The sequence below is a fragment of the Alexandromys fortis genome, unplaced genomic scaffold (assembly GCF_014885135.2).
Source record: "Alexandromys fortis isolate MF-2015 unplaced genomic scaffold, M_Fortis_MF-2015_v1.1 scaffold_6, whole genome shotgun sequence".
In the NCBI taxonomy this organism is placed as follows: Eukaryota; Metazoa; Chordata; class Mammalia; order Rodentia; family Cricetidae; genus Alexandromys; species Alexandromys fortis.
The window spans coordinates 16,128,152-16,138,802 of NW_026067902.1; the positions used below are offsets into that span (position 1 = coordinate 16,128,152).

General features: G+C 39.1%; 1 pseudogene; it reads left to right on the forward strand.

Annotated features, from left to right (window-relative positions):
• The first annotated feature begins 8,372 nt into the window (after positions 1-8,372).
• LOC126495004 (nucleolin-like) lies at positions 8,373-10,323 on the forward strand (annotated as a pseudogene).
• The last annotated feature ends 328 nt before the right edge of the window (positions 10,324-10,651 follow it).

A 10,651-nucleotide genomic window follows, 5' to 3' on the forward strand; every position in this document is an offset into this window, starting at 1 on the left:
AAAAAAACTAAGGAATTCATGAGTGTTAACCCAATTCTACTGAAGATACTTAAAAAAATCTTTAGGATTACAGAGAGAGAGACAGGCACACCCATGAGGTGAAGGAAGGAATAAGCCACATTAAAATGCGGAGATGGAAAACAGCAAATGTGCCAAAAACACAAAATGACAGGAATTATTAAACACACTTTAATAATTACTCCAAATATCAATGCCCTAAATTCTATAAACAAATGACTCAAACTAGAAGATTGGATATAAAAATAAGATCAATCTACTTGCTTCTCCCAAGAAAATGCACTTTATTATCAAAGACAGAGTCTACTTATTGGGAAAGAATAGAAGATGGTACTCAAAGCAAACAGAACTAGGATACAAGCAACTATCCCCATACTACTGGGTGACAAAATGAATTTCAAACCAAAATTAGGCAGAAGAAGTAGCAAAGCCTTCATACCTATTAAGCAAACAACACATCAAGAAGATAGTATCATTTTAAATACGCACACACTGGATCTAAATTTCATAAAACAAATAGCATTGGATGTACTGACACAGATTAGTCACAATACAATAATAATGCTTACTTCACTGTCACATTCTCATCAATAGACAGATCTCAACAGGGATGCAGAGATGGCTCAGCATAGAAAATCACTGGCTGCTCTTGCAGAAGACCCAGGTTCATTTCCCAGCACACATATGGTGGCTCACAATCATCTATAACTCCAGTTCCAGAAGATCTAACACCCTCTTCTCATCACTGAGTGCACTAGGCATGCACATGTTAAAACACACATAAATGCAAACAAAACACACATGCACATAAAAATGAAGCTAATCTTTAATAAATGCCAAACCATATGCACTACAGTGAAAGCCATCCAGATAAGTCTATAGCTGCAAGTTCCTTCACTGAAAATATCAGGGAGATCACAACAAACAACAATTTACTTACCTTAAGGCCTTGGGGAAAAGAAGAACAAGCCAAGTTCAAAATCAGTAAATGGAAAAAATAGTATAGAAACCAACAAAATGGAAATAAAACCTAATACGAAAGTCAATGAAACACACATTTGTTCTTTGAAAAGTTTTATAAGTCTTTAGACAACTAACCAAAAGAATGAGTGGGCCCAAATTAAAAATTAAAGATATTATAATAAACTAATGAAATTCAGAAAATTATTAGGACATACATTTAAATTTTATATTCCTCTAAAATAGAAAACATAAAAAGAAATAAATGAAGCTCTAGATGTTAATGATCCACCAAAATTAAACAAAGGTAATGTAAACTATTTAAACAGATCTATAACAAGGAGTGGGTTTTTTTGTTTGTTTCTTTGTTTATCTGGTTGGCTGGTTGATTTTGTTTTTTTTTTTTTTTCAAGACAAGGTTTCTTTGTGTAAATATGGCTGTCCTGGAACTCATTCTGTAGACCAAGCTGACCTTGAACTCCGAGATCCATGAGCCTCTGCCTCCCAAGCATGTGTGCCACCACTGATGGGTGGCAATCTTTTTAATTGTACTAGAAATTGATACGATGATTTAGTGAGTAAAGGTACTTGGCCCCAAACTTGATTACCTGAGTTTGATTCTCACACCTATATAGTGGAAAACAAAGATTGATTTTCACAAATGATCCTCTCACCCCTACACATGCACACATACAAATAAATAAATGTAACAATATGTTTAATTCCACTAAAAAAAAGTCCAGGCCTAGGTATGGACATTGTTGAATCTACCAGATTTAAAAGAACCAGCACTAGTGGGTATCTAAATATTTCTTAAAATAGAAAAAGACAGATTGCTACCAGAATCTTTCTATGAATACAGAATCAACAAGATACCAAAACCAGATAAAAACACAACAACAAAAAGAAAAAATTATATCCCAATCTCCTTGATAAACCTAGATGCAAATGTTGATGATAAAATTAAGTAAATTAAGTTAATTTGAATTTGACAGACCAAATTCAATAGCAAAGAGAAAATATAATTCACCATGATCAATTTGGCTTCATCCCAAATACTTAGTGATGGTTCAGCATATGCAAAACAGGAAATCTGATACGTTATGTAAATGGACTCATGGTCTAAAAATGTGATCATCTCAATAGCTGCATAAGAGGGTTTTGATGGGCGGGCGACGTAGCTGGCACAGCAGCCAGGACCGGCGGGTACTGACACAGTGGCAGACAACGCAGGCGACAGGGACCAGTGCAACACCAAGAGCAGATCGCCCCAGGACAATTAAATCAAAGAGATAGGCCTTTGGTTGGCGAGGTCCCGGGCAAAGAGGGAACCTGGTTCTTTTCCTGAAGACCCATCTGAGGGGTGAGAGGGATGTTGGCCCCTGGCAGGAGCCAGAAAACAGAATGAGGGAATTTTGCAAGAGGAGCCTCTGGCCAGCAGGGAAACCTGATCTGGTTTTAAAAGACCAATTAGAGATCATCAATAGGAGGAAATGGGCAGGCGCCAAGGCAAAAATTCTCCCAATAAGCTGAAAAACAACATGAAAGCACCAGAACCCAATGATCTTACAACAGAAGGACTTGAACACCCTAACACAGAAGAAGTGGAAAAAATCGACTTTATGAAAGCAATAGAGTCCCTTAAACAATATGTAAAAAACACCTTTATAGAAATGGATGAGAAGTATAACAAAAAGTTTGAAGAATTGAGTAAATACGTACATGAGACCCTGGGAAACCAAGAAAAAACGAACAAACAGGTAATGGAAACAGTTCAAGAATTGAAAACTGAAATGGAAGCAAGGAAGAAAGCACAAACTGGGGACCAGCTGGATACGGAAAATCTAGGTCAACGAGCAGAGCCTACAGAAACAAGCATAATCAATAGAATACAAGAAATAGAAGAAAGAATCTCAGATTCTGAAGACACCATAGAGAAAATAAACGCACTGATCAAAGAAAACAGCAAAGCCAACAAATTCTCATCACAAAACATTCAGGAAATATGGGACACAATAAAAAGACCAAACCTGAGAATAATAGGAATAGAAGAAGGGGAAGAATTACAGCTCAAAGGCCCAGAAAATATATTTAACAAAATTATGGAAGAAAACTTTCCCAACATAAAGAAAGATATTCCTTTGAATATCCAAGAAGCATACAGAACACCAAACAGACTGGATCAAAGAAAAGCATCCCCTCGCCATATAATAATCAAAACACAAAATATACAGGTTAAAGAAAGAATATTAAGAGCTGCAAAGGAAAAAGGCCAAGTAACTTATAAAGGTAAACCGATCAGACTTACACCTGACTTCTCTATGGAAACCATGAAAGCCAGAAGGTCCTGGATAGAGGTTCTTCAAAAACTAAGAGACCATGGATGCAAACCCAAACTTCTATACCCAGCCAAGCTAGTATTCACTATCAATGGAGAAAACAAGACATTCCAGGATAAGAACAAATTTAAACAATACGTAGCCACAAATCCAGCGCTACAGAAAGTAATAGAAGGAAAATCGCAACCCAAGGAATCCAACATTGCCAACACTGACTACAATAACTCAGGAATCTAGCGAACCTTCACCAGTACAACTCAAAGAAGGGACACACACAAACTCTACTACCGAAAACAGTAAGAATAACCGGAGTAAACAACCACTGGTCACTAATATCACTTAATATTAATGGTCTCAATTCACCTATAAAAAGGCACAGGCTAAGGGATTGGATACGAAAACAGGATCCAACATTCTGCTGTTTGCAAGAAACACATCTCAACCACAAAGACAGGCATCTACTCAGAGTAAAAGGTTGGGAAAAGGTCTTTCAAGCAAATGGTCCTAACAAAAAAGCAGGTGTGGCCATACTAATTTCCAACAAAACTGACTTCAAACTAAAATCAATCAGAAGAGATCGAGATGGACACTTTATACTCATAACAGGAACAATTCATCAGGATGACATCTCAATCCTGAATATCTATGCCCCTAATATAAAAGCACCCACTTATGTAAAAGAAATATTTCTAAAACTCAAGGCAGACATAAAACCACACACACTAATAGTAGGAGACTTCAACACACCTCTCTCTCCAATGGACAGGTCAATCAGACAGAAACCTAATAGAGAATTAAGAGAATTATTGGAGGTAATGAAGCAAATGGACTTAACAGACATCTACAGAACACTCCACCCAAATAGGAAAGAATATACCTTCTTCTCTGCAGCTCATGGAACCTTCTCAAAAATTGACCATATACTCGGAAACAAAGGAAACCTCCACAGATACAAAAGAATATCAGTGTCCACCTGTGTCTTATCAGATCACCACGGATTAAAGTTAGATGGCAACAACTATGCTACCCCCAGAAAGCCGACAAACTCATGGAAACTGAACAGTCAACTACTGAACCACACCTGGGTCAAGGAAGAAATTAAGAAAGAAATTAAAGTCTTCCTTGAATTTAATGAAAATAAAGAGACAACATACTCAAACCTATGGGACACGATGAAAGCAGTGCTAAGAGGAAAGTTCATAGCACTAAGTGCCCACTTAAAGAAAACAGAGAAAGCATACATTGGGGACTTAATGGCACACCTGAAAGCTTTAGAAAAAAAAGAAGCAGAGGTGCCCAGAAGGAGTAGAAGACTGGAAATAATCAAACTGAGGGCAGAAATCAACAAAATAGAAACACAGAAAACAGTCCAAAGAATCAATGAAACAAAAAGTTGGTTCTTGGAGAAAATCAACAAGATCGACAAACCCCTATCCAAACTAACTAAACAACAGAGAGAGAACACGCAAATAAATAAAATCAGAAATGAAAGGGGGGACATAACCACAGACACAGAGGAAATCCAGAGAATCATTAGATCTTACTATAAAAGCCTGTATGCCACAAAACTGGAAAATGCAAAAGAAATGGACATTTTTTTAGATAAGTACCATATACCAAAGCTAAACCAAGACCAGGTGAATGATCTAAATAGACCTGTTAGTCGCGAAGAACTAGAAACTGTTATCAAAAATCTCCCTTCCAAAAAAAGCCCAGGACCAGATGGGTTCAACGCAGAATTCTACCAGAACTTCCAAGAAGAGCTAATACCTATACTCCTTAACGTATTTCACAATATAGAAACAGAAAAGTCATTGCCAAATTCCTTTTATGAAGCTACAGTTACCCTGATACCAAAACCACACAAAGACCCAACCAAGAAAGAGAATTACAGGCCTATCTCACTCATGAATATCGACGCAAAAATTCTCAATAAAATACTGGCAAACCGAATTCAAGAACACATCAGAAAAATTATCCATTATGATCAAGTAGGCTTCATCCCAGAGATGCAGGGCTGGTTCAACATACGCAAATCTATCAATGTAATCCACCATATAAATAGACTGAAAGAAAAAAACCATATGATCATTTCATTAGATGCGGAAAAAGCATTCGACAAAATTCAACACCCCTTTATGATAAAGGTCTTGGAGAGAATAGGGATACAAGGGTCATACCTAAATATAATAAAAGCTATCTACAGCAAACCGACAGCTAACATTAAATTAAATGGAGAAAAACTCAAAGCCATCCCACTAAAATCAGGAACAAGACAAGGATGTCCACTCTCTCCATACCTCTTCAATATAGTGCTTGAAGTTCTAGCAATAGCAATAAGACAACATAAGGGGATCAAGGGGATTCGTATTGGAAAGGAAGAAGTTAAGCTTTCGTTATTTGCAGATGACATGATAGTATACATAAGCGACCCCAAAAATTCTACCAAAGAACTCCTACAGCTGATAAACACCTTTAGTAGCGTGGCTGGATACAAGATCAACTCCAAAAAATCAGTTGCCTTCCTATACACTAAGGATAAGGAAACAGAGAGGGAAATCACAGAAGCATCACCTTTCACGATAGCCACAAAGAGCATAAAATATCTTGGGGTAACCCTGACCAAGGAAGTGAAAGATCTATTTGACAAGAACTTCAAGTCTTTGAAGAAAGAAATAGAAGAGGACACCAGAAAATGGAAGGATCTCCCTTGCTCTTGGATTGGGAGGATCAACATAGTAAAAATGGCAATTCTACCAAAAGCAATCTATAGATTCAATGCAATCCCCATCAAAATCCCATCAAAATTCTTCACAGATCTGGAGAAGACAATAATCAACTTTATATGGAAAAACAAAAAACCCAGGATAGCCAAAACAATCTTATACAATAAAGGAACGTCTGGAGGCATTACCATCCCTGACTTCAAACTCTATTACAGAGCTACAGTATTGAAAACAGCTTGGTATTGGCATAAAAACAGAGAAGTCGACCAATGGAATCGAATAGAAGACCCTGACTTTAACCCACAAACATATGAACACCTGATTTTCGATAAAGGAGCTAAAAGTATACAATGGAAAAAAGAGAGCATCTTCAACAAATTGTGCTGGCAAAACTGGATGTCAATCTGTAGAAGAATGAAAATAGACCCATATCTATCACCATGCACAAAACTCAAGTCCAAGTGGGTGAAAGACCTCAATATCAGTCCAAACACACTGAACCTGATTGAAGAGAAAGTGGGAAGTACTCTAGAACACGTGGGCACAGGAGACCACTTCCTACGTATAACCCCAGCAGCACAGACAGTAAGGGCCTCATTGAATAAATGGGACCTCCTGAGACTGAGAAGCTTCTGTAAAGCAAAGGACACTGTCGCTAAGACAGAAAGGCAACCCACTGACTGGGAGAAGATCTTCACCAACCCCACAACTGACAAAGGTCTGATCTCCAAAATATATAAAGAACTCAAGAAACTAGACCGTAAAAGGCTAATCAACCCAATTATAAAATGGGGCACTGAGTTGAACAGAGATCTCTCAACAGAAGAAGTTCAAATGGCCAAAAGACACCTAAGGTCATGCTCAACTTCCTTAGCGATCAGGGAAATGCAAATCAAGACAACTTTAAGATACCATCTTACACCTGTCAGAATGGCGAAAATCAAAAACACCAATGATAGCCTTTGCTGGAGAGGTTGTGGAGAAAGGGGTACACTCATCCATTGCTGGTGGGAATGCAAACTTGTGCAACCACTCTGGAAAGCAGTGTGGAGGTTTCTCAGGAAATTTGGGATCAACCTACCCATGGACCCAGCAATACCACTCTTGGGAATATACCCAAGAGAGGCCTTATCACACAACAAAAGTATATGCTCTACTATGTTTATAGCAGCATTGTTTGTAATAGCCAGAACCTGGAAACAACCTAGATGCCCTTCAATTGAAGAATGGATGAAGAAAGTATGGAATATATACATATTAGAGTACTACTCAGCAGTAAAAAACAAGGACTTCTTGAAGTTTGCAGGCAAATGGATGGAAATAGAAAACACCATCCTGAGTGAGGTAAGCCAGACCCAAAAAGAGGAACATGGGATGTTCTCACTCATATTTGGTTTCTAGCCATAAATAAAGGACATTGAACCTATAATTCGGGTTCTTAGAGAAGCTAAATAAGAAGGAGAACCCAAAGAAAATCATATAGGCATCCTCCTGAATATTAAACTTCATCAGGCGATGAAAGGAGACAGAGACAGAGACCCACATTGGAGCACCGGACTGAAATCTCAAGGTCCAAATCAGGAGCAGAAGGAGAGAGAGCACAAGCAAGGAACTCAGGACCGCGAGGGGTGCACCCATACACTGAGACAATGGGGATGTTCTATCAGGAACTCACCAAGGCCAGCTGGCCTGGGTCTGAAAAAGCCTGGGTCAAAACTGGTCTCGCTGAACATAGCGGACAAGGAGGACTACTGAGACCTCAAGAACAATGGCAACGGGTTTTTGATTCTACTGGACCTATTGGTTTCGTGGGAGCCTAGGCAGTTTCGTGGATGCTCACCTTACTAGACCTGGATGGAGGTGGGTGGTCCTTGGACTTCCCACAGGGCAGAGAACCCTGATTGCTTTTTGGGCTGACGAGGGAGGGGGACTTGATTGGGGAGGGGGAGGGAAAGGGGAGGCGGCAGTGGGGAAGAGACAGAAATCTTTAATAAATAAATAAATAAATAAAAAAAAGAGAAAAAAGAGGGTTTTGATGAACTCTAACACCATTCATGATAAGAGTCTTGAATAAAGGACACAGAAAAGCCATACCTCAGCATAATAAAGGTTACATATGGGAGTCTTATGGTCAGCATCACAGATGGGAGAAAACTCAGCATTTCAATTAAAATCAGGAACAAGTGGTGTTCACTGTTTCCATTCTTGCTTAATATACTGCCTGAAGTCTAGCTAGAGCAAGAAGAAAAGAGAAGGAAACAAGGTACACAAATAGAATAGAAGTTAAAAGTTAAAAAAAAAAAAGCCCACAGTGACTCCAAAAAAAATAATGGCTCCTCTCCCAAAGGAGGTGGAAGAAGATTGTGAGGATGAAGAAATATGAGAAGATGAAGAAGATGACAGTAGTGGAGAAGAAGAGGTTGTCACCCCATCAGAAAAATAGGCAAGAAGGCTATCACACCTCCATCAAAGAAAGTGGTTGTTTTACAAACAGAAAAGGTTGCAGTTCTCATACCAGCTAAGAAAGCTGCTGTTACCCCAGGTAAAAACGCAGCAGCCACATCAGCCAATAAGGCAGTTACACCAGCAAAGCAGTTGTAGCACCTGGTCAGAAGGGAACCACACAAGTAAAAGCATTGTTAACCGGCCCTGGTAAGAAGGGAGCTGTCACTTCAGCCCAGGGCACTAAGAATGGTAGGAATGCCAAGAAGAGAGTGATGAGGATGAAGACGATGATGATGAAGATGGCAGTGATGAGGATGAAGATGATGAGGAAGAGGATGAATCTGAGCCACCAATAGTGAAAGAACTGAAACCATCAAAATAGCTGCTGCTGCTCCTGCCTCAGAGAATGAGGACAAGGAAGATGATGAGGACGATGACAATGAAGAAGATGACGCGTGGAAATCACACCCACTAAAGGAAAGAAAACTCTGCCAAAAGTTGTTCCTGTGAAAGCCAAGACTGTGGCTGAAGAGGGTGATGATGGAGGAGGAGATGGATGAAGAGGAGGAAGAGAAGGAAAAAGCAGAGGAAGAGCCTATTAAAGCAGCACCTGGAAAACGGAAGAAGGAAATAACCAAACAGAAAAGAGTCCCTGAAGCCAAGAAACAGAAAGTGGTGGAAGGCTCAGAATCAACTACACCTTGCAACCCCTTCATTGGAAACCTTAACCCAAACAAGTCTGTTGCTGAATTAAAAGATGCCATCAGAGAACTTTTTACTAAAAATGATCTTGCTGTTGTGGATGTCACAACTGGTACAACTAGAAAATCTAGCTATGTGGACTTTGAGTCTGCTGAAGACCTAGAAAAGGCCTTGGAGCTCACTGCTTTAAAAGTGTTTGGCAATGACATTAAACTAGAAAAACCAAAGGAAGAGACAGTAAGAAAGTTCAAGCTGCAGGAACACTTTTAGCAAAAAACCTTTCATTCAACATCACTGAGGATGAATTAGAAGAAGTGTTTGAAGATGCCGTGGAGAACATATTGGTTAGCCAGGATAGGAGGAGTAAAGGGATTGCTTATATTGAATTTAAGTCTGAAACTGATGCAGAAAAAAATCTTTGAAGAGAAGCAGGGGGCAGAAATTGATGGGCAATCTGTTTTACTTTACTACACTGGGGAGAAAGGACAACAAAGGCAAGAAAGAGCTGGAAAGAATAGCAGCACCTGGGGTGCTGAATCAAAACTTTTGGTTTTAAGTAACCTTTCCTACAGTGCAACAGAAGAAACTCTTCAGAAATCATTTGAGAAAACAACTTTTATCAAAGTGTCCCAGAACCAACAAGGCAGATCTAAAGGGTATGCATTTATAGACTTTGCTTCATTTGAAGATGCTAAAGAAGCTTTAAGCTCCTGTAGTAAAATGGAAATTGGGAGCAGAACAATCAGGCTGGAGTTACAAGGACCCAGGGATTCACCTAATGCAAGAAGACAGCCATTCAAAACTCTGTTTGTTAAAGGTCTGTATAAAGATACCACTGAAGAGACCTTAAAAGAATCATTTGTGGGCTCTGTTCGTGCAAGAGTAGTTATTGATTGGGAAACTGGTTCCTCTAAAGGGTTTGGTTTGTAGACTTTAATAGTGAGGAAGATGCCAAAGCTGCCAAGGAGGTCATGGAAGATGGAGAAACTGATGGGAACAAAGTTACCTTGGACTGGGCCAAACCTAAGAGTGAAGGTGGCTGTGGTGGCCAAGGCAGTGGAAAAAGAGGAAGAGGCGGATTTGGTGGCAGAGGCCTGGGGAAGGGGGCGTGGAGAGGGGGCTTTGGAGGTTGAAGAGACTTCCAAAGTGGCAGACTTCAAGCCACAAGGAAAAAAGACAAAGTTTGACTAGATCCTTCCATCCCAATCTTTCCCAATTCATTTTAAAGAAAGTACTCTGGGATTTTACACTGTTACTTGTTAAATGACAGAGGCTTTTGTTTGTTTATGTTTTTTTCCTAAGGTCTTTTTTTGTGTTGGGGGTTGTAAAGGAATGTTTATCATATTTTTTTTTTGCTTCAATGACTTTAGGAAAAATTAAATGTCCTAAATTCTAAAATAAAAAGAAAGAAAAGAAATCAAACAACACAACCAACAAATTGATTAATGAAATGAACAGAAG